Source organism: Harpia harpyja, chromosome 2 (assembly GCF_026419915.1).
Source record: "Harpia harpyja isolate bHarHar1 chromosome 2, bHarHar1 primary haplotype, whole genome shotgun sequence".
Lineage (NCBI taxonomy): Eukaryota > Metazoa > Chordata > Aves > Accipitriformes > Accipitridae > Harpia > Harpia harpyja.
Genome location: NC_068941.1, coordinates 71,414,483 through 71,442,472, shown reverse-complemented (window position 1 = coordinate 71,442,472; position 27,990 = coordinate 71,414,483). Strand labels below are relative to the sequence as shown.

The following is a 27,990-nucleotide window of genomic DNA, read 5'->3' as shown; positions in this document are numbered from 1 at the left end:
AGTGGTGTGATTTCACACAGCAGATGCAACTTTGTAAACACATAGTAAAGTCACTCTTTAAAATCTCTCAGGTAACGTTTTCCTACAAGATACAGACACATTAGAAGGCACCTTTAACACAGGGGTTAAAGTATTTTTTAAATGGTTGGAAAATGAACTGTGTTCTGGGAAATATATTTAATCAAACAGAAAGATGTAAGCATTTCTTAACTGCCAAAATCACATCTCTTCAGGATGTCTTTCTCATTTCTCCAATTATTTTTCTTGAACAATAGGAGCGTGGAAGATTTAAGAGAGACCCTTAATGCTGCAGATTGAACTTTGTAGAACCTGAACAACTTGTGACTACTCTTGTTTTGTCCTGCTGAGCCTTTAGGCAAGGAACTGAAAATTCCAGTTCTCAGTGTCTTCCTCCCTGAGGCCAGTAGTTGACACCCACGAAAAACTTTCCAGAAACACAAAGACAATAGATGCCAGACAATGGCAGAGTGGGGATCAAATGCTAGAGGATTTAGACATCATTACCTATCAGGAAAGTATTCAATTATCCACTGTGACAATACCTGTTGCAGCTTGAGTTTTTACATGAATTATAATATCCGTAGAAAGAATGGAGTGCAAGTGAGATTAGGGAGTTTTGTCAAAAAGCATCAGTTCCTAAAACAATTCCTTTTGAAATAAAAATCCTCTTAAGTTTTGTGAGAGTCAGACTCTTAGGTGGCACAAATCAGCGCAGCTGTACTTTAGCAAAGCTATGGTAGAACAACTGAGGACTTCCTGATATAGAAGAGTCCCCACAAATACAAATACGTTGAAAACATGACATTTAAGGCCAATGTTGTAAGGGGGAACTGATTATGCAGTGCAGGTTTACCATTTCGATATTGGCTTTAACAAACCCATTTGCAAAATTCTGGTATTTGTGGGAACTCCCCTCTTTCTGCAGTGCAGATCTAAGTGAACAACGCTTGGGGACAAATACACACAAAAATATGTTAGGTTTTTTACTGATGTCAGAATTCATAAATCTTCATGTTAGAAACAGATTTAAGTATTGATTCTTCCTCAAACTAAATGGAAATTTATTGATGAACACAACTGTTTATAAAATAAGAAGGCTGGCTTTCTAAATACTATCTTCATTTGGGGAACTTGATTCAAACTATTTCATTTCTCTGTGCTTTCTGTGTTCAGACCGAAGTCAATAATCCTGCTTCCACTTCACAAGAGTATTGTAAAGAATAATTAATGTCCATAAAGTAAATTGACAACAACTTTATCAATTTCTAACCATAAAATTGATCTTTGTGGTAAACCCGAAACCTTGCGAGATGATCCATATGACTGAAAACTTGCTGGCCTTTCCTTCCTATGGATGAACTTAGATGTCAGCAAGGAGAGCTGGAGAAGCATCACCTACCTCAAAGTTACTGCCAGCTTGGAAGGCAAAGACTTTGGATGCTCTGAACTAGTCTTCCATAAGACATACAAGCACAGAGGGAGTCCTAGTCTGGTACAAGCTACCATGACTTCTCATGTGTCACATGGAAGCAAAACACAAGCAAAGCCAGTAACGTTTATCTTTCGTGCATTGAAATGTCACAACCTCACAAAGCTGAAGCCAATAATGCTCCTAAACAGTTAGGAGAACTGAATTAAAAAGTGAAAATGATGCTGGGAACTGACAACACACATCTCAGCGCTGGAAAAGCCACAGTTTCACAATTGTGAAAGGACACTATAGAAACAATTTGCATAAAGGCGAAACCAAAACAACTCTGCATACACAGCAGATGAAATATAAACTAGTAGATGAGGATGAAAGCTTCACTGGCGATATCAGTAACACAGCCTTGAAGCTATGCTAAGCAAGACCTGCATGCAGAATTTTTAAAGGAATCCCTGTCAAAGACCAAATTCCTATTTCCAATTGCAGTCCAAATTCCAAGCATCGAGTTGTCAGTTAGTAAACATGGAAGTGAAATAAATACAGGGTCAGTATTGTGAATTATGGCTGAACAGTACATCAGGCTAAAATGGTTCTAAGCTGCTTTTCTACTGTTTGGCCACTTCCACTCATTATAGGAGTGGAATAATTCATATTTGCTTCACTAGTTTTGGTCAAAAGATAGTCCCAGTATATCCAAGGCTAAGAACTCATCCTGTCCCTCAGTATCTGTAAGAATCAGTGCCCAAAATGGATTGCTTGTGCCAAGTAGAAAGGATTTTTTTTTATCACTACTTGACTTACTAAAATAGTGCTATAAGTTTTACAAGAGTTAAGTCATAGTGTAAAGTGCCTCAAGGCTTTTTTTGTTGTGCTCATAATGTGGAAAAAAAAGTAGTGGAACAAATTACCTTACCATAAATTCTTTTTTCACTCCCTACTTTAAAAATGTTTTCACTTTCTAGGAACAGTGCCCTGTCCCACAGGTTTTGTCCCTCTCCTTTTTCAAATCTGACTTCTCCTTTTTCAGCTTTTCAGTTTTCTACAGCTGCTTTTTATTTTTAACTTAAGAGCAACAAAAGCTTTCCCCGTGTTTCTTTGCTTTTTAGGGGTTTACATAAACATGTAAGTCTTCTCCCACAAAATTTTCTGGTTTTAAAAAACACTTTTTTCAAAGCCAAACTGCATTGCCTGGGACCTTACACAGACAGATACTTGTTCTTGGATCCATTCTGAGCTTCCATGAGGCTGCAGTGACTGTCAGTACACAGAAAAAACAGCAGAACCCCTTGCCTCACTTCTTTGAGAGACACCGCTGGTCTTTTTTAACCTGCTCTCCCCCTCCAGTGCTCTAAGAGGCAAAAGCACCTTCTTTCCAATCAACAGGAGGCCAGGATCATCAGCAGTACCCATTGCTCCTCACTCCCTACCTCAGCCTCTTGCTTTTCTTACATATTGCCATTAAAACAGCAGTTCACAAATTAAAAACCTGCTATGGTATAGCACAGGAGAGAGCTTAGGCATGAAATGGGGTGGGGAAATTAGTGACAAAGAACTTGGAAAGGCTGAGGTACTCAATACCTTCTTTGTCTTGGTCTTTCCTGACCACATCTGCTCAATGGCCTCTCTGGTCCCTGGTGCCAGTGCAAAAGTGAAGTACAGCTCATGGCAGAAGATGGGTAGTCCTGAGGGAAGCTAGGGACGACTGAATGCAAACTGGACGTACACCAGTCCATGGAACTGGGTGGGATGTTTCCAAAGCTGAGCTAAGGAGAAGCTGAGAGCACTGCTTTTTTTCAGCCCGAGGCAGAAAAGGTAAAGGAGAGTGTAATGGATGCCCTCCATCACCCATTGGGTGGCTGGCGAGAAGGTGAAGGCAGACTCTTCTTGGAAGCATGCAGAGAAAGGACAAGAGACAACAGACAAGGTCCACAAAGGAAATTCTGATCACATGTAAAAATTGTCCACTGTGAGGCTGGTCAGATGCTGAGACAGGCTGCCCAGAGGGGTTTGGAGATACTCAGACCTTCACTGAACAAGGCCCTGTTTAAGAAGTTGGCCCAGTTTTGAGCAGCAGGTTGGACAGTGATCTCCAGAGGCTCCTTCCATCCAAAACTGTACTATGATTCTCTGATTTTATGAAATGCGAGACTAGCTACAGCCCCATTTTTCTGGGACAAAAGGTTATATAAAAATTCAGTAGTTTTTTCTATGACATATTGGTTTCAGTTGAATAACAGTTGTGCCTTCTGTGTAAAAATTCATATGCAAATTTTCAGTTTGTGAAGCTTTTAATTCATCTGGGACAGAGCTTCTATTCTAAAGCTGTAGGTCAGGAAGTTCTGCTCCTGAAGCATTGCACATATGGCCAGCTGTTGCAACATTCAAAGAAATGTGATCTCTTTCAGCACATGTTTTTATTATTTGCACTGCCTTTACTCAGAGTATACATATATAAGTAAACAGAAGAAAACAAGGTCTGGTAGGGGCAAGCAAAAGATCTGATGAAAACAAGAAACAGTCAATAAATAAAAAAAATCTGAAAGAGCAAGCTGTCGCAATGCGCTCATTCATAATGGGAAGAGGAAAATAACATCTGGTAACTGTAGAGCATATCTAATTAAAGCCTTTGGATAGTTCAGTTGGCAGCTGAAGTGGGCCCTGACATCTTAAGGACCAAAAAAAGGTGCAGCAGTGTAAATGGATCATGCGTGTAATTATCTCAAAGGGCTAAAATAACGCTGCAATTCCATTACTTCAGAGGTGATCTCAAAGTCACTCATTTTTACATTCTGTTGAACTGACCATACCAGTTTGGCCTCTCTGTGCTTTGGTAGGGACAGTCCTAAATTTATTTACTCTGAAACCTGTAGGAAATCAAACTAAGTATCTATGGTTGTATTCTGATTAGTGGCACAAAAAGGGCACAAGGGCCTGGACTGTACTTCAATGTAAAAACCACACTGCCAAGCCTTTTGCTTTGCTTCCTAAGGACAAAAGGAAAAGCTTTAGTGACTGTTAATGAAACCATTTTAAGGGCATAAAGTTACCTTTACAGCTTCTTGGTGGAAGACATTTCTGGTTGTTTTTTCCACTCCCCCAGAACATAAAACATAAAACATCTTGAACTCGTTCTTCCATGTGCTATTTGCATGGTTCCCTTTTACGAGAGCTGCATATATTTGGGTTCCTCAAGATATTGTCTTTTCGCTCTGACTAGAATTTTTATCTTTGTACATATTTAGGATACTGTTCCTATGTTCTGGAAAGACTGGTAGGCCAGCTGGAGAAGGAAAAGTGGCTCTGACCATCCAGGACTGTTGGATATCTTACATTCCTGCATACAGTCACTGCATGGGCTTGGGTCACCTTGGCAGAGCACTCACAGCAGGTTCAGTGCTTTATAAAAATGCAGATGATACAGAAAATGCATGTAAAGTTCTTTCTGGAAGAGCTCAGAAAGAAATACAGACATTACAGCTTCACTTAGCTAGCAGTTTTCTACTTACTTTTTAATGAGGTACTGTATCAGGTCATATGAATACCAAGAGGGTGGAAACATACTTTGAACTGATGAATCAATGTAATAATGAAAAGCATGAAAAACACGATAGAACTTAAAGAACTAGTTAGTAGCAATAAAATGATTGGGAATGGTCTGAAGAGGAAGCTGAATCAATCCAGGATGCTGTTTACAAAATTAAGTCCTGATCTCTTAGGTCAAATAATTGCACCAAAGCTTAAGTACAAAGAAGCTCCGTGAAAGGAGAATAATACAGACTAACAGTATCTGATATAATTTAAAAATCTCTGGCTTCCTCATCCATGAGAAATTCCATCAGTAACTATGAATAATTTTAGCAAGAATATTAAAATCTTATTTCAGGCCTATTCTACTGATGTTGCACAAACAAGTCACAAATCAATCATTAATAGCAATATTAAAATAGCACTTCCCTTTTCAGTTTTAAAGCACTAACAATCACACATGTGTGTGAAAAGGGAATTAATCAATGCTCAGAAATACCTTCTTGGAGTTTGAACTGCAAAATAAAAGTGCCAGAATACCATAAAATCCCTTAAGGACTTTGCAATTAGTATATGCTGTTAGGGTTGGACATTATGGTGCCACATTTGAACACTGTGAGGCGAGTACAATGTGAAGGGGTCTCAAAGCACTCAGATATTCACTGGTGTCTACATACACTTCAGCTCAATAGATCATAAAAGTATATGTGTGTTTTTCACTTGTCCGTAGATGAATGGGACATTTTATCTCAAATCTACCAGAATCGAATGAATTCTTTAACAGTATAAAGAAGGATAAATGAATGTTAAGTTGTAACTAAGGTCCAGGAAACAAAAAATAAGACAAAGTACGTGTCAATGTCAGAATAAACAGAGCAATATCCTTGATTTAGACTCTTTATTGGAAAGACCCCCAGTCACAAATGACTTTAATTGATTAACAGTATTTCATTGAATGGAGGTCAGCCAACTAGCTAGCTGATTTTATTTATCTATTTTTGCCACTAAGATAAAGTGTTTACAACATCTAACATGCTTTAAGCGAAAGGCTGTGTATGCCAACTGTAAGACAATCTGGACAATTGAAAGGCCAAGTGATACAGATAAACTATTGTGGGTGGAGGGACTGTATGGAATGAAAATCTTACTGCAGTAAGACTAGACATTCTAAATGCTAGAGCTGGATATAAATAATGTGAATATAATAAATAAGACCAATGTGATATCCAGTTATACACAACAGGAAGGATTCAAAAGTTTGAACATTCACCTCTTTGAACTAAAGAAAATGCTTGGTGTGAAAATACTTGATGTTGCAAACACAGGAGTGATTTTAAAGTTTGGAGAATGAAACAAAAGAAGTGGTGAGGAGTAACAGCAACGTAGAATAGAACAAATACAGGAAGAAATAAGACAAGTAAAGCAGGTAGCTGCAATATGAGTAGATGTTACAGAACAGAGAGATGACTTTAAGAGAACAAAGCAGAAAAATTTGATAATATCTGAAAAAGTCAAGTAAACTTCTTTTAAGAAGAGTACAAATAATAACTTCCTTAAACTGAGGAAAGACAGTTATCCATAGAGATGTCACAGCTAAAATTTCAAGAATGAAGTGAGGAACAAGAGAAACAAATCACATTGTTCTGTTTTCAGTTGTGTCCCAGAATACAGACACATTCAGGGATGGATTCCCATACTAATGCCTTCAGGGAAAGCAAGCTGTGGAAATAGTTCAGATGAAGCAGTAGAAACTCAGAGTTTCAATTTATGATTTCTTGCTTCAGAATACACACATGAGAGGATGACACTTGCCATGGCAGTTAAACAACAGCACAAAACCCGGCTGCATTCAGCTAACCTGTCCCACCAAGACTACATCTTCTTTATTTATGTACAGTCAATTGATACTGCTCCATGTGATTTTCTTTCTTCTGACTGACTCATCAGAAATGAGTCACACGCTTGTCAGGTGTGTGACTTTTCACCAGCTCTGAAGAGGCAGGCGAGTCTCCTGTGAGCACTGGTATATCTGCTTCTCCAATTTAATGATCAGTGTGTCTAGAGTTACTTACAGAAGGAAAGCCATGGGTGAGAAAACTACTCAGCCTTATACTCCTTACCTGGACCCACAAAATCCAGGGTATTTAACAAATAAATAAGGACCAGGGATGGGTCAAGGAAGGAAATTATATTCTTAACTCAAACACTTTTAGAAGTTTTACTATTTGTGCTTAATCCTCATCTTCAATTCAGTATCATGCTATATTGTAACTAAAGAATAAAAAAAAAAACAAACCACACCAAAACTTCTATTAAAAAGAATAACCAAGAAAATACTATGGACTTTTAATACAATTATCTCCCTCTTACAAACTATATTAATGGAAGAAGTGTGCATTTCACAATTAAAAACATGAGACTGCAGGATGGGAGAATTTGGCCCTATTCCTTGAGGCTTTCTGTGCTGCAATTTCTGACTTCAAAATGGAATACTGAGGTTGTCATGATTTACTCATTACTGGCTTGTGGTTGGCATGATCAGCCACAGAAAAAAACTACAAATTAATGGCTAATATGGGCCATGTGCCTACAGAGAAGGAGCAAAACATTAAAAACTAACTAAAACTTACGGGTCCTAACTCTTTGTAATGTCTTCCCCCCAAAACTGATGCAATTATCAGTTTATAATCTCCACATTGATTTCTTGATTTTTTTACTCAGTATGCCTAACTGATATATTGAAAAACTACAGTGACCTCAAAATTACCTGTAAGGGTTTATGTTTTTGTTTCAATTCCATAAACTGTTAATCTACTTTAGTTATAAAATCTCCAGATTAGCTGGAATTAAGTTTAGGTTTTAAATGTCACATGGACTTCTGTAATACATTTTGGTATTTGACTCTTCAGCTTTAGTTCCTGTACACTGTAAGGCACACACTGTCTAAACATTAACTGCTGTGAGTGCCAAACCCCTTGTATTTCAAAATCAAAGTAGAAGGTGAAGTGCAAGTCATGAATATGTGCATTTTTTATCTTCTTCCTGACAGTCAATAAGCACACTTCAAATATGTGCTTTAAGACAGCAGTCAGATGTTCATAAAGGATTTTGCGCTTTGCTTGTTTTCTTCTTTTACTCATATGAGCTTCTTCAGCTGTTGCCCATGGAAACACATGCTGCACAGCTGACCACTTGTCTCAGTGCATGTGTCAGATCAACAGCTGGGAAGGCAGTATTATTTATTAATATATTCACCAGAATTAAAATTGTTTTAAAATTTAACTACACTAGCTCAAAATTAAGGCTTAGAGTTATAACCACATTTCTAAAAGCAGATCAAATCTCTGAACATCCTCCTTACACTGACTAGGTAGAGCAAGTCCCAACAGAGGCAAATTTTCCTTAGCTTTGAGAAAGTTTGGCTCAGATCAAATCTGAATGACATGATGCCCTATAAGATACTGTGCATAGAAATAAATTGTTCACAGTGATGCAGATATAGCCTACATATTTCTTTAGAATTTGACCCAGATACACTAAAAAGTTATTAGGTACACAGCTGCAGAGACTGATCATTTCAGTTCCATGGATTTTCTGTAAAGAGACTCTCTGGCTAATCCATCTGCCTAATTAACCACTGCCAAATCTGCTATGGGTCAAGGACACAGTTGTAAAAACTTCCTAGGCTAGAACCATATGGATTCATCTATTCATTTATTCTAATGCACATTAGGTCAGTAACATTTTGTTAACATATTTAAAAATCATCTATGAAACAAGTATAACCACAGGATGTGAAAAAGATTTAAACAGATGGTTAACAATGAATTTCTGGTCACCAAATGCAATAGCTTGACAGATGACAGATTGTATATGTCCTGCCAACTTGGCAATATTACCTGGACTGGTGCTGAAACTGTTCATGGCTTGGGATTTTTTATTTGTTTTGTTTTGCTTTCTCCTTTCTTTTCACCTGGAAGCTGACTGAAATTATTGATGTAGACCAAACACAAGCACAAGTAAAATAGATATACAGCATATCTGCAGTGCAAAATCATTATACTGTCAACAATACTCTACCATTTACAAGAACTTTAGAAATCCCAAAGTTCTTTTAGAGGAAATACATCATGAGGAATAGTTTCATGGTCGAAGATGATACAGTCTGAATTTAAGGGGTACATAAACCAAGAGCTACTAGTAAGTTAAAATACTGATTTCTGAAAATCAAAAAGAGTTTTCTCCTCTTTTTTTTTCTGATGACTGTTTTTTAATTTAGTTATTGATGTTAAAGAGCAGCAGGAAACATTATTTCAGTCTAATCTCCCAGAGAATATTTTTCTTGCACAGCTCTCAATTTGCTGTTCAACCTAGAAAAGTTTAGACTGCATTTCAGGTACATAGGCACAAAATATGGCTTTTCCAGTTACACACTGTTTGAATTTTGTTAGTGAAAACCATCGTACGATACAGTGATAATTATCACTTTCACAATTATCACAAAAGTGAAATAAAAGTATATCTACCTGTCAGTTTTAAGGGAAATTGGGTGAGATCCAGATTCAGTTTACAAAAGAGCAAAAGGAAATCCTATTCATCCATCCAATTTCTGCCAGATTTAGAAAGTAATCAGTTTTTCCATCACAGTACTGTATATTTGGCTACATTTTCCCCAATCTCATACTAGACACTTCATAGATTCTGTTACAAGTAAAGATAAAAGAACAGAAAAATTAAAACCTAGCTGTTTGTTACTGACTGCAAAATGATGCTCTCTATAAACAGCAAAATCTCAATCCTGTACAAGTATTCTTCCAGTTCAGCTTTCTAGCAGCTCATCTCTGGAATTTCAATTCTACCTTAACGTTAACTGTCTCTGAATCTAAAAATAGCCCTTTTCACGTGCCATGTGATACTCAGGTTCAGGTTTATGTGAGCTGATTAACAGATAATCAACGTTTGGCACAAATGCTTTATTAAAACCCACATCCAAAGCTGGATGTGCAGAGTGGAATGTTCACTCCTGTCAATAGATTCTAGATAATACAAACCAAATGCTGTGGTTCATAAATAACGCATACGTATGCACTTGATATTGTCTCTGTAAAATGAGTTCAACATTCAAATGAGAGGGGCTAGTGTAAAAACCTTTAATGGAAAAATGTGCATCAGAAATTAGTATACCATAGAAAAAACACACCAAAATAAACCTAAATAAGTCATGTGGAACGTGCCATATCTATTGCTAACCTTAAAGAGAGACAAAACCTTATTGGTTCTCTTCCAAATCTTTCAAGAAATTCTCTCTCTTTCTTTCCCCCATGCATGTTATGATTTCACACACTTTTCAATGAGGAGGGAAAAAAAGATAAAGCAAAACATCAATTTCTTAATGAACTGAATTCTAAACCATTTATAGTTAGGATGTTATTTTAAAGCCTTAATTATTAACCTATGCAGGAAACTGAACAGCATATGTTCTTCCTTCAATATCTCACTGCATTTTCTTTCTTTTATATTACCCCCATTTTACGATATTAATGTAAAGTTGACTTCACCACCAAGTTAAAATCTTCAATTCCATACTTAAATCTTCAAAAAAAAAAGAGCAAAAGCTAACAACAAATAATTACGCATTCTGCTACTGCACTGTATTGCAGATCCCATATTTGGATGACTAGACCCAGATTTTATTAATAATAAAATTATCAAGTATTGACCTTTGGCCAGCTTGCTCTCATTTCTCTTTTCTCCAAAAACTAATCTAACTTAGAAGAAAACTCAGGAAAACATAATAAACATAACAAAACCTCACCTTCTGAGGGAATATTTAGTGTTCTCGGAACATTCTTGAAAATAGTTCAATGAGGGTTGTGTTTGTTGGGACCATCTATGTACATATTCATAGAGAGCTCCCTGCTAAACTAGCTAAAAATAGCAAAGCAGATAGCCTGTCAGCAAGGCATTATTAACTCTTGCTCACTTCTTTCTAAAATTTATAACTTTTGAATTGAAAAGGACACAATAAACATCGTGTTCCTGTAGTCACCTTTTCCTTTCCTCCTTTTCCCTCCATGTGAGTGTTGACATTCCTTTCTGAACCAGCAACTTCATTCAAATGAAAGAAGCAATTTCCTTCAATTTCTTTGCATGTTTCCAATTTTCAGTAATTTCCTTCAGCTTTATCCAAACCCATATGAAAGAAACACTGAGTTAAGCCTTAAGCTGCATTTTCTGAATAAATTTTCTGGAATAAATGTTGTATTCAATATCCCACATAAAAGACCCACGGAGAACTGCATAACAGCAATTAATGATACAGCTTTTTCTTGGTGTGACTCAGCAGCCCCTGGGACTTAGTATTTTTTCTAGACTCAGTATAATAGTTTCTGCTTCAGACTACAGCTCTAAAATAGTAACCTGCATTATTTCAGTAATAAATCGTGAAATGTCAAACTGACATGAACTATAATCATGCTTTACTCTGTCTTTTAATGAAATATATTTCATTTAGCAAATACAGACACTACAGTAGTAAATACACATCTTAAACATATTAGGAGTCAATGATGTATGAAGATCTCAGTTTGACAAGTACTTTGTTGAACAGCTTTAACAGCCAGAAATATGCAGCTCCTACCAAATAACTGTTAAATGGCTATAGTATTTAGAAAATCATTTTTTTTCTCATCTGAATATTGAAAAGCTTTGTAAACAAAGCTTTCTCTGAAGGAATTCTGTAGGGTCATAAGTAGAAATTGTTCTTCTATTTGCACTGAAATATATGTTATTCTGTAAGTCACTATTGAATGTATAAGATTAAGAAACAAAGGAAAATATTATCTATAACATCTAGAAATTTTGCTGTGCTGAAAAAAGTAACCTACTATGTAAAGAATTAACATGTATTCATTCAAACTATGGGACTGTTATATGTAATTTCTTTTATATGATCAGGTCTCTTTTTTCTAGCTTTCTTCTGTTCTGACAACACAGGTACAAACACTTGTGCTTACCAATGTAAGACTTTCCTTAGTATGCATTTTGCCACTCCAGTATATCATGTTGTCATGTTAAATCACATGCTTTTCTCCTTTCAGATTAAATCTCAAACTGCTTATATTGCTTTTTGTTTTAAACTTCGAGTCACTATTAAAGCACAGTAGGGACATAATCGCAGGATATACTGAGTATCAGACTAAATTTACCAAAGGATTTTGCCTGACTTTGCTTTTTACTTTAGAAAATATGCACTTAGTCACAGAAAATTCAGGATAGTGAAATGTCTGCTTTTCTGCCTCCCAGTTTTTCTTACTTGCCTCTTTCTATCCTGTCCTCTTTAAATATGCAAAGTAATTCCAGGTTGACAAGAACAAATACTGAAGGAATTCCCAATTTCAGAATGGTGCTATTACTGCTACTGAGAATATAGAGACTTTTCCTGTAGCCTAGAATGGAAACACTCAAGAAGGAAAAATGCTGTGCTTGTTTTAATTACATATAATAAGGCCAAAATATACATTTTATCTGAAGATACTAATTAATGTATTATTTAGAACCAAAATTGTGCTGCACTTTAGAAATCAATTTTGGAAGGGTCTGATCTGCATGATACATGCAACAGAAGAAACTTGCTAGAAAGCCAGAGACGTCTTTTCACAGTTACAATGACCATGAAAATAAACGACAGATTACAACCTGTTTTGCTGTACAAGCTTGCTGAATCTTCATAAAGCTGTATAAAAGAGAAACATGCTAACTACCAGTTACACTAAGCTGCTGAAAAAAATTATATGTGCTTTACGGTAGGAAACAGCCCAAAATGGGATGATGAAAACAAGAAATATAACCGTTGTGCCAAGAGAAGACAGAAGAAAATTACCAATTAAAAACCAAATGTGAATGTTGGGTAACAGAGGAGGACTGAAATATGCGGTCCAGCAATTGCATTTCAATTTCTGTAATGGATAATTACATGTTAGACTCTAATGTGGAGGAGATTCCTTTATAAAGCAATCCCTTTATCATGCATTATACATCACTTGCAAGGCATACCAGGAAAAAATTCTCCTTTTTCTTGCAAACACTGAACAATTACTTCTATATAGATATACTGGAAACAAAGTACTGCTGCGCACAGTGGAGCCCTTACAGGTTTTTACTGCAAAAAATCAACTTACTATGAACCTATGAAACCTTCATGAGCTTTACATAACAATCACATGTGTTGAGATTTTAATTAGAATGCTGCATTTTGGAGTCAAACTAGTAACTCCAAAGGTATAACTAGTTTCTGCGTAATTTTTGGTAGCCTTTTCATATTTTCAGCATACATTCCCTCTTCTGGAAATAGAACTGCCAGCAACAGAACATCAGTGGAGATCTTTTTGTTTGTCAGAAAGACTGACATTGAAATTATAGGGGAAGTCCTGGTTTTATCTTTTTATGGATGGTAGTAAATCAAAGCTTCTGGATAGCTGCTGCTCTTAAGACCACCCTATTCCACAGACACTCTTCCTAGGATCTCCAGTTGTGCTCTATTCATTTGCTTAATGCAAAGCCCTGCCTTTGAGCACCTTTAAAGAAACTGCCTGACTAGCCAAAGGGTTGTAATCAGACAGAGGCATAAAAAGGAAGTTTTCTAAAGAGTATGCTTACGTCCGTTACTTCCAAGAGCACCAGATCCTGTTACGGTGTGTAACAATTTATTGGGAAATCACAATGTCAGAATTTGCTGATACAAACTCCTCAGGGGACAAACCTACCACTATTTACTCCTGTCATAAACAAAATGCTTCCTATAAGACTATTGCAGCTGGTTTAGTCCCACTGTCCCAGGTGATCTATTAAAGACCCCCAAAAGCCGGTATCAAAACTGCATACATTTCTACACCAGAAGAGAGTGGGCAGTTATAAATTCCTCTCAGATTCTGCTTTGGAGAATAGTTCTGAGCTGCTCCAACAAAAATTAATTAATCCCAGTGATTAATACCGAGAACAAACAACACTTGTGCTGCTGTTGTAAAATACTGTCCAAAAACATAACTAAAGAAGATCTAAAATAGAGATGGGAGTAGAAGATACTTGCTAGCCACGTCTAGATGAACTGAATGTGGTATTGCAGCCTTGTTGCTGGATGGCGGAGGGTCATCTGTGAGAAATGGAAAGCGGAGACCCCCATGGCATGGATTGACTTGTCAGGATGTTTGGTCTGCACTTCTGGTTTGCCAGATCAGCAGCCTTGCTTTCCTGGTATTACTACCTGTTCTTTGCTCTTTTCTCTATTCCTACTGTTGCTTTGTATAGATGGAAAAAACATTCCACACAGGACACTTTTAAGAGAACATTATTACAAGGGGTTACAATAATTCAGAACAGAAGATGTTAAGAAATATCCTATGCTGAAGTTTCTGCTTAAAAAGGATGCATCTGAGAGACTGCATATTCAAGGGAGGCACACTCTGAATTCAGATGAAGCATCAGTAAAAAAGGTACTATAACAATACAATGAATGAGTAGTAGCAAGTTGTAGCAAGCAGGATTATATCCCTTTAGTTGGGGATATAGTGGGAACTCTAGTACAAAATTACAAAATCTATACTGTCTATAGCATGTTTCTTATGCCAGACAAATGGAAGGCAGCAAATGTAACACCAAGACTTAAGACGAGCCTGGAGAATTAGTAAGACTAGCATACACTGCTTCTCTGAACTCTGTACACCATTGTCAGAGACAGGCTCCCAGCCGAGATGGTCCTTTGCAGTGACCCAAATATCTATTAATTTTGAGTATAACTGTTTTGCTCATTGAAAGCCCAACCTAATACTTGCTTGGGGTAGCTTAAAAGTTATGTTTTCTCCAATGAATTCTGATAAAGAGTCTGTGGAAAGGAAACCCGTTCTGCCATGCACTCCATCGCTGGTTTGTGTTCTACACACATTTTCTCCCAGATGATGAACTGTGGGCTATATTCCTGTTGTTAAGCAATTATTGACAAATTGTTGGCAATTATTGCCCATAATAAATGTTACAGGTAAACACAAGGTGAATCAAACAAAAAGGCCATTACCTCTCTAAGATGTTCAGTGACCATATCCATGTGACTATGGCTGCAAAAGTACAGCAGATAAAACCATCCGAGGTCACCTCAGAATAAAACTAATTAAACCCTGTATTAGAGAATGATTTGTGCTTTACCATATGTGGTGCTGCAAAAGGCTGTAGCCATTGTGAGCTGGACTGGGTCGGCTGCAGGATATGAAAACTGGTAAGTCAGGTTACAGAAGTGTTGTTTAAACTGGGCAGCCAGTACAGACGTGATGGAAGGTACAAACCATCAAGATTTATACTTCAGCAAACACAAAGCTAGGATCTCTATGGAAAGCACAGGAAAAATATCAATGCCCATAGATCTAAACAAAACAACTGCAAATTGAAGTAGATAAACCACAAAAGAGGCTCAGAGGAGACTGGATTTTGCAAAGGCATATCTCAACTCTAAGTTACTTAGTTACTCTAAGCAGTAAGTATACAAAGCCACTACACCAAATGTAACTATTTTGGATGTAGATAAAAGCATTCCCAAATGCATTATGGATGTCATTACCTATATTAATGTTTTTGCCACATCAAGCTGACAGCCATAGGCTAATGGATTAATACTGGACGGTGATTTAGCAAGCTGTGTTCCCTAAATCCATCTACTTGTTACACTTTGGAAGATTTCTAGCTGAACCTCAATTACACCTTCAGATGTCTGAGGGACAAAAATTTCTTACTTGCTTACTTGTACTTTCCATTTACTTGAACTTCCCACTCATGACCTCCCTGTTTGATATGAGTTCGACTGCCTAAGAACACACTTAAGGCTCCTGGAAGGTTAACACGTGAATGTAATATATCCAACATTCTCAGGACTGGTTGATTCCCAGACCTACAGAAGGGACCTCATACTTCCATGTTGTTGGTGCTACCTGACAGAAAATGAAGTTTACACATGCTGAAGTCCTGCAAAAAGTAGGCAGAATTTCTGAAGGGAATGCCAGATTAAGTTTCTTAGTCCAAAGAAAAGAGTGTAGGATTGGAAGTAAATGACTGAATTTGAAAGAAAATTGCCCCTCAAATCATTCCAAGTGCTGACATTCTGCCAGTGTATAAATTAAATAATAGACAAGTGGAGCAGTTATACGCAGACTCCCAAAATTTTTGTGACGCAATAAAGCTGGAGTCACAATTACATGCAGTGCACATAAAATACGGTGTAGAGCATAACCTTAGAATATGCTGCAGTACAAACCCATAAAGCTAGTTAAGCCATTACAACCTTGATACCCCTAGATGTTTCAGGATCTTTCAGCATTTGAAAATTGTCCCAAGACAGATGGGATCCCGCTGTAGGAAAGTTCATGAAGCAATCTTACTAGTAATAGTAATGAAGTAATCTTACTAGTAATATTGTACTAATAATAGTATAGAGAGCTCCTCTTACCTTGAGTTCTTTTTGCCCTTCACCAGGAAACTGTTAAATGTTTCCATCTGAGTCATCCTACCAGGACACTGGTGAAGGTGCTTGAAGACATGGAAGACTCAAATGATAAGGCACTTCATAAACTGAAGACATTTCCTAAACTTTATTATATTAAAAGGTATAGTATATGAGAAAAGAAGTTCATATATTAAAACCAGTTATTTCCTCAAGCAATGACTTGTAACTGTCAGTACTGTCATCTCAGACTTGAATTTCAAAATAAAAATATTGATCCTCTTTATGCCCAAGGTGGATCCTGTTTGTCACCTGAAAGTGTCTGCTGTTAATGTCCTTCCTCCTGAAGTGAGAGGGGATTTGGCTCCTAGGACCGGAATATTAACTACTTCCTGCTTGAGGAAGCATCCCTGGAGAGAGATACGATAAGTGGTGGAGAAGAAAAAGAAAAGAATAATCACATACACCCAAGGGCACAGATATTCATTTTCCTAGAGTCTGACATTATTCCCACCCTTTTGTACAGAGACATGAAAGCCAGCTGCCAAAAGGTGAGAGCATCCAATCTTGCTATTTCACAGATGTCTTCAATTTCCCAAAGAAATCGATCTTTAATAGAAAAAGAAAAAAAAAAGATTAAAAAGAAAAAAAAAAAGAACTGGTGGGTTTGTTTACTGGATAGTATCAATACAACCCTTTTCTGCTGCTCTTGAGACCAGTGGGTATCCGTACAGAGGTAGCAAAAATGAAATTCAGAGGACTTGACTGCTGAACACAACTGCAAATGCATTTTCATTCTGAATATCAAATGAAAATTACAGGTGGATGTAAAGTTGCCCTGGAGTCATTACGGGTGCTCAAGGTTTGATTCTTGAGTGTTAAGAGTGAAATGGACAAGAGCGGAAGGTAGGACTGAATGGATCTTTGCATTGTTAAGTGATGTCTGATGGTACAATCTTTATGAAGGTCTTTTTCAATTAGAGAGGAACACTCTCACAGCTTCTATTGAGTCAGGAAAATCCCATCATTTCTATAGATGCTGAAGAAGTTTGTGGGTATAACCAGCACTTAACTCCTAATGGGTCATGGCATGAAGGAATGCCAAAGCGTACGCTTTTATTTCTGTGGCACTATTGCACACGCTTCCCTTATCCTTAAAGCACGATGTCACAGGACTAGAAAAGAAACGTGTTTCTTCCATGACCACGAGGACTCAATAACACAATCTATGCTTAAGATTATGGCACTACAAAACACAGTTGCAAACCAGACTGATTCACCACCTGTTGAATTTTGCCATTCACTAAGATAGCCACTCACACCTATGTCCGCTGTTGAAAAATAGATATCTGAGAGTCCAAACCCGGCCAGGCTGAACCTGTGGTTGACTCAGAGAAAGGTAATCATTCCCTTCAGTGATTATTTGAGAAAAGACCTTGTACTGACAAGCTATCTGATGGATGAGAGGGGATGTTTTTTACCTTGTATCTGCCTGGCAAGGGCAGTGCTCGAGGTCTTGAATTACTTGCCAATTACAGCTCACTTCCAAGAAACAGGCTGAGGTCAAGGCTGTAATCAGCTTCAACTAGATCCAAATAAGTGTGTACTGGGTTACTGAGACCATCATATTTTAAACAACGGAAAACATTTAATACTATGATAACAAAAAGTTATAGTTTCACTACTGTTCTTCAATTATAGTAGAAAAAGCTCCCCCCCCAAGAAAAAAAGAAATCTGCTTTAATCTGAGTAGTGATACTGATCGCACAAAGTGTTAAACATGGTACTTGGAACTATACTTCTGTAATTCCTGATTCTATACATCCACATAAGACAGTGATGTCTAAAAATGTCAGTGAATATAGAAAATATACCAATATTGAATTTGTTACTTCACCACTGCAATGAATATTCACTACAGAACTTTAGAAAAATAAAAATCTGTGCATGAAAAGTTTACATTTTATATCTCTCTAAAAATTAAGAGTAGTGATACTGCAGGTTTATTATCAGGAGGAAAATTCCCAGAGTAATAAATCTTTAAGAAGGAAAAAAAGGTAAAAATGGGAGGAATGGGGATCTTCCAAAGAGGAAAAAAATACATCCTTATACTCACCTATATTCATAAAGATAAATAACTGCAGATTAATTTTTTCTAAAAGTTAGTTTGATAACCGAGTAACAAATGGAACAGTTCTGAAGCAGCACTCCTAATTCAACATGTTATTTCATTCTTTATGGTAGGCTAATTTAAGACGAACAAAACCACAGGAAGTGGTACACTTGTTGTACTCCATATCAGGCCTCACAAGAGAAAGTCAAACCTTTAATATCGTTATTTCAAAGGAAAAAAATAAAATTACCAAAGATTTTCTAATAAGCTCTTCTAATGAAAAAGATAGGAATGCACCATTGTCTTTAGTTCTGTGTAGAATCACTAACGTGAATATCTCTGTTTTACATGAAAGTATAAGATGAGCTCATTATTGCTCACATGCATTAGTGGTAAATTATCAACTATGGGCAAGGCAGGTATATTACCTCTTACCTCTGACCCGTCTGAGACCAGTTTTGAATCCTGTGTCCAGTTAGAAGATCAGTCCCCTAAGAAGTTTATCAAAAACTAAAAAAGGTTCAGAAAAGAACCACAAAACTTATTTTGAATTTGGAAAGCAAATGGTACAAGTGCTAAAGTAGTTTTACTTACTTAGTTTCTAAGAGAAAAAGGTGAAGAAGTTCCTAAACACAGATTAAAAAATAATCTACAAAGATTAAAGATATCTGATGATACATAGTATTTTACATCTAGCAAAGAACAGGCAAAGGAATTACATAGGTAGATCTGAGCAAAACAGCAACAAAAGCCAAAAGCAGATACACATTTCTAGCATTGAAAGTAATTAAATGGTGGGCCAGCTTGTCAAAACATGTCGTGATAAATCTTTAACTTGGGTTTTTACAGTGAGATTACTTTTTAAATAGGAATATTTTAGGTCTATTAATTATTGGCTCAGTCAACAAATTCTAACATTCAGAAAGCAACTGCTTCTTAAAATAAACCTGTAAAAGAATGGGAAGGAAGCAAAGAGAAGGGCAACCAAGTTGGTGAGGGGCCTGGCGCACAAGCCTTATGAGGAGTAGCTGAGGGAACTGGGGTTGTTTAGTCTGGAGAAGAGGAGGCTGAGGGGAGACCTTATCGCTCTCTACAGCTACCTGAAAGGGGGTTGTAGTGAGGTGGGTGCTGGTCTCTTCTGTCAGGTGGCTGGAGATAGGACAAGAGGAAATGGCCTCAAGTTGAGGCAAGGGAGATTTAGATTGGATATTAGGAAAAATTTCTTTACTGGAAGGGTTGTCAGGCATTGGAACAGGCTGCCCAGGGAAGTGGTTGAGTCACCATCCCTGGAAGTATTAAAAAAGCGCGTAGACAAGGCACCTCAGGACATGGTTTAGTGGGCATGGTTGGATGGTTGGACTCGATGATCTTGAAGGTCTTTTCCAACCTAAATGATTCTATGATTCTATGAGAAAAATAAGTAACATTTAAAGTATGACTTTTAGCAGATTATTATGATTTTTGCAGTGATAATTCAAAGGTGATGTCTTCTCACTGAATGGGTCAGCATCTGAGCTGATTGAGAATTCCTTCCTGTCTTAATGACATTTTTATTATTGCTGAACTATTAAAGATATTTTGATTGTGGGTAAATGAACTACATTTCACTATATCTCAATAGCGAACTTGCTAAACAACAATTTCAGCACCATATTCTGCCTTCAGTTATATCTCTTTACTTCTGAAAACAATTACTCATGTTCTGGTAACCTGATTCATCTCAGATTACTTATCCAGCCTTAAAATTGGCCAGAATGTGAACTCTTGAGCTTTGTGATGATGACTAAGAGGGAGAGAGCTCTAACTTGTCTTCAAATACCAAATGGTTTTCAAGCATGGCATTTACATTGCCACAGTTGTGTAAGAGCAGGACTTTTATTTGTAGAATAAGTCTTAGAAGTCTTAAATTCAAAGTTAATTAAGACAATCTAGATTGATGTTGTATAAAATATACATAATGAACACATTAAGGTAATTTTTGTTCAAATATATTAAAAATTTAGAAAACTCAAACTGTGTAAAATTCCTTTTATCACCAGCTGCAAGTTACAAATGAAGCAAGGCAGACTTCCAATGCACCTCCTATCCTTAGGATTTTGCTAGGTGTTCAGTGGCAAACATTTTTTTGAGGGTACAGGTACTTTTGCTGTCCTGCAAATATAAATTTAAATCTCAGACTTCAAAGGAGGTAACTCAGATGGCATGTTAATGTATTTTAAATATTTAACACGTATATCCTAAGGCTAAATAAAATTTGAGTCGGTGTGAAAAAAAGTTCTTTCTAATGAAAAAATAGTCAAGGACTTTACTCAGATGATAGATTACTTTCCAAGTGGACAGACTACACCCTCCTATAGCGGCAGAATATCGTCTCATCCTCCCACGGAACAGAGTTACTGCACATGAGCATTATGGATTATCTGAACGAATCTGGGCTTTCCAGAAATACCAGGTTCACTATACACGCACTACAAGACAAATCTCTGCCTGCATTTTAGGCACAACACATGAGCAGGGGCTGCCACCATCAGAGAAACTTATGCAGGCCGTGTCTTGTTTCTGTTGTTCCTGAAAGCTCCTCAGAAACAGGCAAGAGGTGGCTGTATATAGATGATTTTTTCCACCAGCAGCGATTGACTTTCCTGGTGACCTACAGCCACTCCATCACTTGTCAGAGACAGAGTTAGAAAAAACGCTGATTGAGTATGAGCTCCTGCTACCAAAAGAACAGATCAATTTCTAGATGGCTTGTTTGCTGCATTTGAAATCCTCAACCAGGTATTTTCCAAGAAAATGGGTCAGGTGAACAACAAATAACATGTGAGCTGCAAGATGACTGATCTTCTGAAAAGACTTTTTGAAAACCAGGGTGGGAGGGGAGAATAGTTAATTTCTGGGCCTCACTGATGTTACATGCTGTGTCACCTTATCAGTCAAGGTGTTAAAGAAAGTTTTGGATAAAATTACTCCAATACTCCTTATGTATACCGCAGATATACACACATACTTGCATAATATTTTATCTTTAATACAAGAGAGGGCATAAGGTTTTCTAAATGGAGGTAACAGTAGCAATTAACCTTGAAATGTATTACATGAGCTTTGAAATATTTGCAAACTTGGTAATAAGCATGTTTTAATATGCATCCTCATAATGCATTAGTGGACTCAAGACTCTTTTTCAAGAAAATGCTAATCTTGGTAACAACAGGGTTTTGACAATACTGTAATATAGGCACAACGTTAACCTATGGGTTGAAGTATTCAAAAGTATAGGTATAGCTTAAAACTACTTATGTATATTGGATAGTTTAGGTAGAAAAATGGCATTCTTGAGGACTCGGCTAGAAGAGTAGTTTCTACAAGACGAAGTGTCTTATCAGTTATTCATTTGTGCTAAGCCAGAGAGACAGTGAGTATGGCTAATGTAAGGGGTCCAAAAGGCATCTCTTTTTATAAGTGTCCCAGCAAATATTCATGAAACTCTGAGGTGTGACACTGCTTACATACTGCACATAGCTCATCTTCTTCTTCACCCTGAAAGTAACATATCTTACAGTTTTGGGCTGTAGGTCATTAGGACTTTCTCCAGAACTTTTTCTCTCCCCTCTCATCACATGCATGCACAGAAACTCATATATTTGGACAATCCCATCAATGATTTCAACACAAGATTATATAACTTCTTAGCTGTGTATGTAATGCCATGATTGCCTTTGCGACAGCAAGCCATCGCTGAACACAAAACATTGTCAGCCTGATGGAAAAGGGTAATAGGGGGACCAAAAAAACCAGTGTCAGGTGGATTTCATGTAACTCAATCTGCTCCCCTCCAACAGGGATATTTAAATAAAACTATTTATACAAAATGTAATTTGGAAATTAAGTTTGTCATAAAAGGTGAAACCAAACGAGATTTACTCAAAGTATAGGGAAAGAGAAGGTGAATCAGGTCTGTGCCTCCCTGTCAAACCTTCCTGATGTAGGGGTAGACCCTGGGGTACAAGAGTCTATTCTGATGTACCTACAACATTTGGTGAGTGTTATGCATTACCATAATGCATATGTCCAGTGAAGATATCTTCCTGCATGTCTTAAACAATTCACTTCTCTAATAACCCTTTCTGTTTTCTGTTTCAGGTGTACAGATTTACTTTGTTGGAGTTTTCTGTATTAGAATTTGTTGTTAGTAATAAGTGTTAAACTTACAATCATATTTCTTCTATGTAAAAGTACACAGTATTTCCTACAATAACTTTGACATAACTACTGGGAAATAAATATCTGGTTAATAAGCAGGTATTCACCTGATTTAATCTCTTTTTCTTTCATTATCTCACATTATCAACAATGAGAAGATAGCTGTTGTAGCCTGCTTTGGATGATCCAAGATTTTCTGTGTTTGAAGAAGAATAATTTCTGGACTATTGATCCAAAAAAGAGAATGTGCCTGGAGAAGTGTATATATTAATGCTTCTGTAGTGTTATCAGAAAATGACAGTAAGGGCTATCAGAAATAAAGATTGGACAACTACAATCAGAAATTACTTCTAGAGATACCACTGGTGAAAATGGCTGCAGAAAGTAAAAATAGAGATGTTGTATCAGATTAAATCATCTGCCTCATTAGATTTAGGCAGCATTCAGTCTGGCTGGACTGAATTTTCTACCAGGTGCTGAAAAATTCATCAATAGCTACCAGAGAAATAGGTCAGACAACTAAAGGAAGAACTCTCCTATAAAAAAAACAAAACCCAACAATAGCTAGAACACAAGATCTTCTTTAAGAACCAATAGCTAGAACATAAGATCTTCTTTATAACTTAAAGAAGATATACAATCATTTGTAATTGTATGTGAAGGAATTTGGGCAGAGAATTCAGGAAGGGGCCACAGGGCAATGTGAAAATACAAACTATAATACTAAACAATAAGGCTGTCTAGCACACTCAGTGATGCAGCTTAATCCTTCACCTTTGACACTAGAACACATAGGACTAAAATGATTTAGCAAATTTAAAACTGACCTAATCAGGCAACAGAAAAAAACTGGAAAATTCAGCTAATTTTTCTTACTCCACGAGCGAGAGCATGAGAAGGTAAAATAACTGGAAATAAGCCATTTTTAATGTGATTATTGTGATGTTCATCCACATGGGTCTACCTGAATTGGATCATGGAATCTTACAGTGGAGTGCAGAAGATAGTATATTGGTCAGATATTAGCCAAAGCAACTAGCAGACTGAGTTAATCATAATGCAAAGCTCATAATCACGACAATGCAAGGACATACCAAAACCTAGCAAAGGTTTTCACAGGGATCGTATCAAACCACAGAATGCAATAATATATGTAATCTGTGATACTAGGGAGACACCAGCTTGAAACCACATGAAATAAAGTTCCTAAAATTTGGAGTTACTATTTTCTAACAAAAAGACATTGAGCTAAATATTATGTAAGTTATATGTTAAATATCCTTTAATATATCCTGTTATATATATCCTTTAATATACCCTGTTAAATATCCTAGAAAGGCATGAGCTCAAAAGTGGACTAGAAGTTAACGTAAGGGCATAAGGGCCAAAGCTGAGCATCTCTTTGCATTGTATGTGAGCAAAATAAATGCAGTCTGAATTCAAGGTGTGTGTATCTAATATATCTAAATCCATGTATCCTTGGTGTGTCAAAAAGCCTGACTTTCTGAAGCTGAGGAATATTTTGAGTGAAGGTGACTGATGGGAAAATCAGACAGCAAAATGTAATAAAAAATAGGAATTCTATAGGAAGATGCATTAGATGATAGCCAAAATGTTGCAATCCTGCAATAAAGAGAGAAACTTTGGTTAAAAACTCATTTTCCTTCTGTGGTATAGTACCTACATTAGTCATAAATGTGAGAGTAATAGTGAACACATGGAAAAAAGGGAAATAACAATCTGAATTAATTATGATGTATAGAAAACTTACATAGGAAACTAAAGGCAAAGGAGAAAATCCATTACTGAATAAAGCTTTAGACTTTATATTTGGGTTGGTTATTTCTAAAATGCATTAGGAACAAAAGGAAGCATATCAACAAGGACAGCATCATAGACAATATAACAAGTGCAGTTGATCTTCCTGATTTCTGAGACATATACCAAATGACTGACACTGAGCTCATGGCCAGAAAACATATAGTGCCTACTTAAAAGGGAGAGTGAATCTGGGAGTGATGCAGAGAAACAAACATGACTCACTAGGTAAAGATAAGGGGAAAAAACTAGTTTCCAACAATAGCAAAAAGGAAGAAATTGTGAAATGAAGTGACCACTCCTTCTTCCCTTGTCATCTCCAGAACATGTCAAGGTTTTGGATTCACCCCACCTAACTTTAGAAAGCCTGTAACTCTCACAATTTGAGAATATCACTGACCTTAACAGATAGATCCCAAATAAAAAAGATCACTTGTGCTCACTTGGTCTCTCCTTTCATCAAATACATTTCATGGTTTAGTCAAAACATGCTATGGGGTTCATCAAAAAAGCCAATGGATGAAAGGTATTGCCCTGTGGCATACAGGACTTTAAAGCATATGATCTGACAACTCCTTTTTACTTCATGTATCAGCTTGAGAAACTTAGGACTCTCTGGCTTTGTTTCCCCGATATATTTGGATAGATCAGGAGATAATTCTATTTACTGTTGTAAAGCATTTTTAATTCTACAGAAGAAAAAAGTGCAGAAAGTATTCTTAGCATTAATATATTTCTAAACAGAATGGGTACACCTGATTTCACTACTCAGGTTATTTTCTTCTGCCTACCAAGTTCAGTGTGCCATTTTTCCCCTAATCATTGACAAAACCATGTTCTTAGAAAATGTTTACTTTTCTACTTGGTAGAACATGAAACTAATTAGCTTTAAATATCTCGCTTAAAAAATCCATAACATCAATTTAAGTTTTATTGGGTTTTGATGATTAAAAGACATAGATTTATTTTTTTGCTATTCCAGCCTTAAGTAAAGCAATAAATGTTCTCAAAACTTGGTAGAAATTGTGCATATTTCAGTTTATACTACCCACATGTACTGATAGCTAAGATAATGAAAAAGTGAAAAAAGAGAGTCAATAAATGTAACTAGAGGACATTTATAGATTTGCATTAAAAGGGAATTCAGGCCTTGTGGAGAAGATATAAAAGTAAAGGTATTTACAGTGATAGGCAAACACTGTGCAATATATAATTTTCCTTTGCTTATGGTGGCTCTTTGACAGTAGGAATGTAGCATGTACTTATTCCAAGTAAATAAATAAAAGAGATACTTTGAAAATACAAATTCTATCTTGAGTAGCCAGTAGTAAGTAGGGGAAGTAAGTATCAGAAGTTGTCTCCTTGGGAGAGATGAAACAGACCGGAACCCCATCTCTTTCTCATACCCAGGTTATTCTCATAAAATCCTCTAGGTTATCACCTAAAATTACAAGAGTAAAACTGAGCAATAAGATTCTAATATTCTTCCATTTCATAGTAGATGAGACAATTTCCTTTTATTCAAAGTCCCATTCTATATGTGATGCCTAATAACCAAACTGCAAGAGGAAGGAGACCCTTGTGTTCATGAACTGCATCACGGCTATTCACCACAGAGGAAAGCTGAGAGTTCTCTGATCAACTCTCTGCTTACTCGGGTCTAATATTTTTGTTCTCCTTTTAAAAAAAGGTTAATTATAAACTAGTAAGTTTGCAAAAGGTATTGTATTGATAACTTGGAGTGCTCTTTATCCATCTATTTCTTTGACATCTCTTCATTTGCAATTACAGTATTTACCACTTTGATCTCTGTGGATGTAAAGCACTAGACAAGCAGATTATCATCAGGAGTGACAATTAGTCTTGAGAAAAGCAGCTCTTCAGCAGACACTGACCTGGGAACACGAGAAGGTTTTTCAGCAACAATGGACCAGCCTTCAGAAGATGATTCAGAGATGTCAAGACTGCTTAAAGCAGGCAACTAAGGGCTGAAGGCACCTATTACAAATTCCCTTGGCTAGTAAGTTTCCTTTCTTACCTGCCTATTTCTGTTTTTTAAAACTGTATGCAGAACTTGAGGCTTCTAGGATGAAAAAAAACAGAAGGGGAAGAGCTTTCCTCTTATTTATTCTGCCCAGTAGTGGCCTGCCGACCAGTCATGCAGGATGCACAACCTGGTCAGGTGCTCACGTGCACACAGCTTCAAATCAACTACAATAACATGCTGCTGCCTACAAATGACTTGCTAGTGCTGTTTGAACAGAAATATTTAATCAAGGAAAACTTCACTGGAGTTCTGTGTTAAAGATTTCTATCTACTGCTCACTCGCCTGAATATGAGTAGTTGTTTCAACAGCTGTTTTAATTCAATTTATCTTGTTATATATGAAGACATAATTGAACGAATTACTTCTAAGGAATGCCTGAAATTGCTAATATTAAAATTTCTATCATCTCTTTTTCTTTTGCACACTGTCAGCTCTGGCTAAGCATTTCACATATGAGTCCATGATTGCTTTCGTACTTCATAATTCTGCGCATAACTCTCTTTCACATCAAGACTGATCTTAAGAAAAGAAAAATGGCAGAAAAGCCCCTATGTTTATTACAAGCTATATCTAGTATGAAGTGCTAGTGATTATGAATCCTCTGAAATGAATATTCCTCTGTTTCCATACATGAACAACACTGTGAAGAGGGACATCACTGTGGAAATGCAGAAATTCCCAGCAGATCATAGCCCAGATGACAAAACAGCTTCAGTGGCTGCTCATTTCAGAGCAACCACAAGTAACTTCCACTGCATTTTCAGTCATACCCAGTCCTTCTCAAAAAAAGTTGTAAACATCACAAGCAACTCCCTATGTGCCTGTGGTTTTGCTCTGTTTTCTAGCTTATGAATGGAAAGTTGTTGTCAATAGCCAGAATTATTAAAATGGGATTAGAAGGTGCTTTGACATTTTAGAGGAATCAAGTGTTCCAGTAATTTAATTCAATTATTACAATTTTAGATGTAAAGTTCTACTACTGCTACTCTCAGGGCTCCTAAACAAGGAGATTAGATAGATATAACATAGAAACATGGAATCCACATTTCACAGTAACATATATGATTACTTCTATGCCTTCTTTTTTTTTCCTGCTAGTGGTACTAACTGCTGTAAGAGTATTTCCTAAAAAACAGGGTATTCTTATGCAAATCTTTTTGATCACTCACAACCTTCACAATTCGTCTCTGAACCTTATCCCTAATGGTGTAGGTTTCAATGCTTGCACTGATGAAGAGGAGTTTATTTTGCTGTTTGATTAATAAGTGATTTAGCTTTGGAAAATCAATCACAATCTTTTCAGAAAAGTACTAGAAGTATACTGAAATCACATAAACTGATATCCTGAATATTG

General features: G+C 36.7%; 1 protein-coding gene across 9 annotated transcripts in view; it reads right to left on the bottom strand.

The window, feature by feature from the left end:
- KCNIP4 (potassium voltage-gated channel interacting protein 4) overlaps positions 1 to 27,990 on the bottom strand; it is a 474,029-nt gene that overhangs the window by 206,154 nt on the left and 239,885 nt on the right. The window contains exon 1 of one of the 9 annotated variants that reach the window (XM_052780362.1): positions 10,791 to 10,810. The exons of the other annotated variants lie outside the window; for them this stretch is intronic. The gene's annotated coding sequence lies outside the window, so the exon portion shown is untranslated. Of the gene's footprint in view, positions 1 to 10,790; positions 10,811 to 27,990 lie in introns of those variants that run through there. 9 annotated transcript variants of the gene reach the window in all.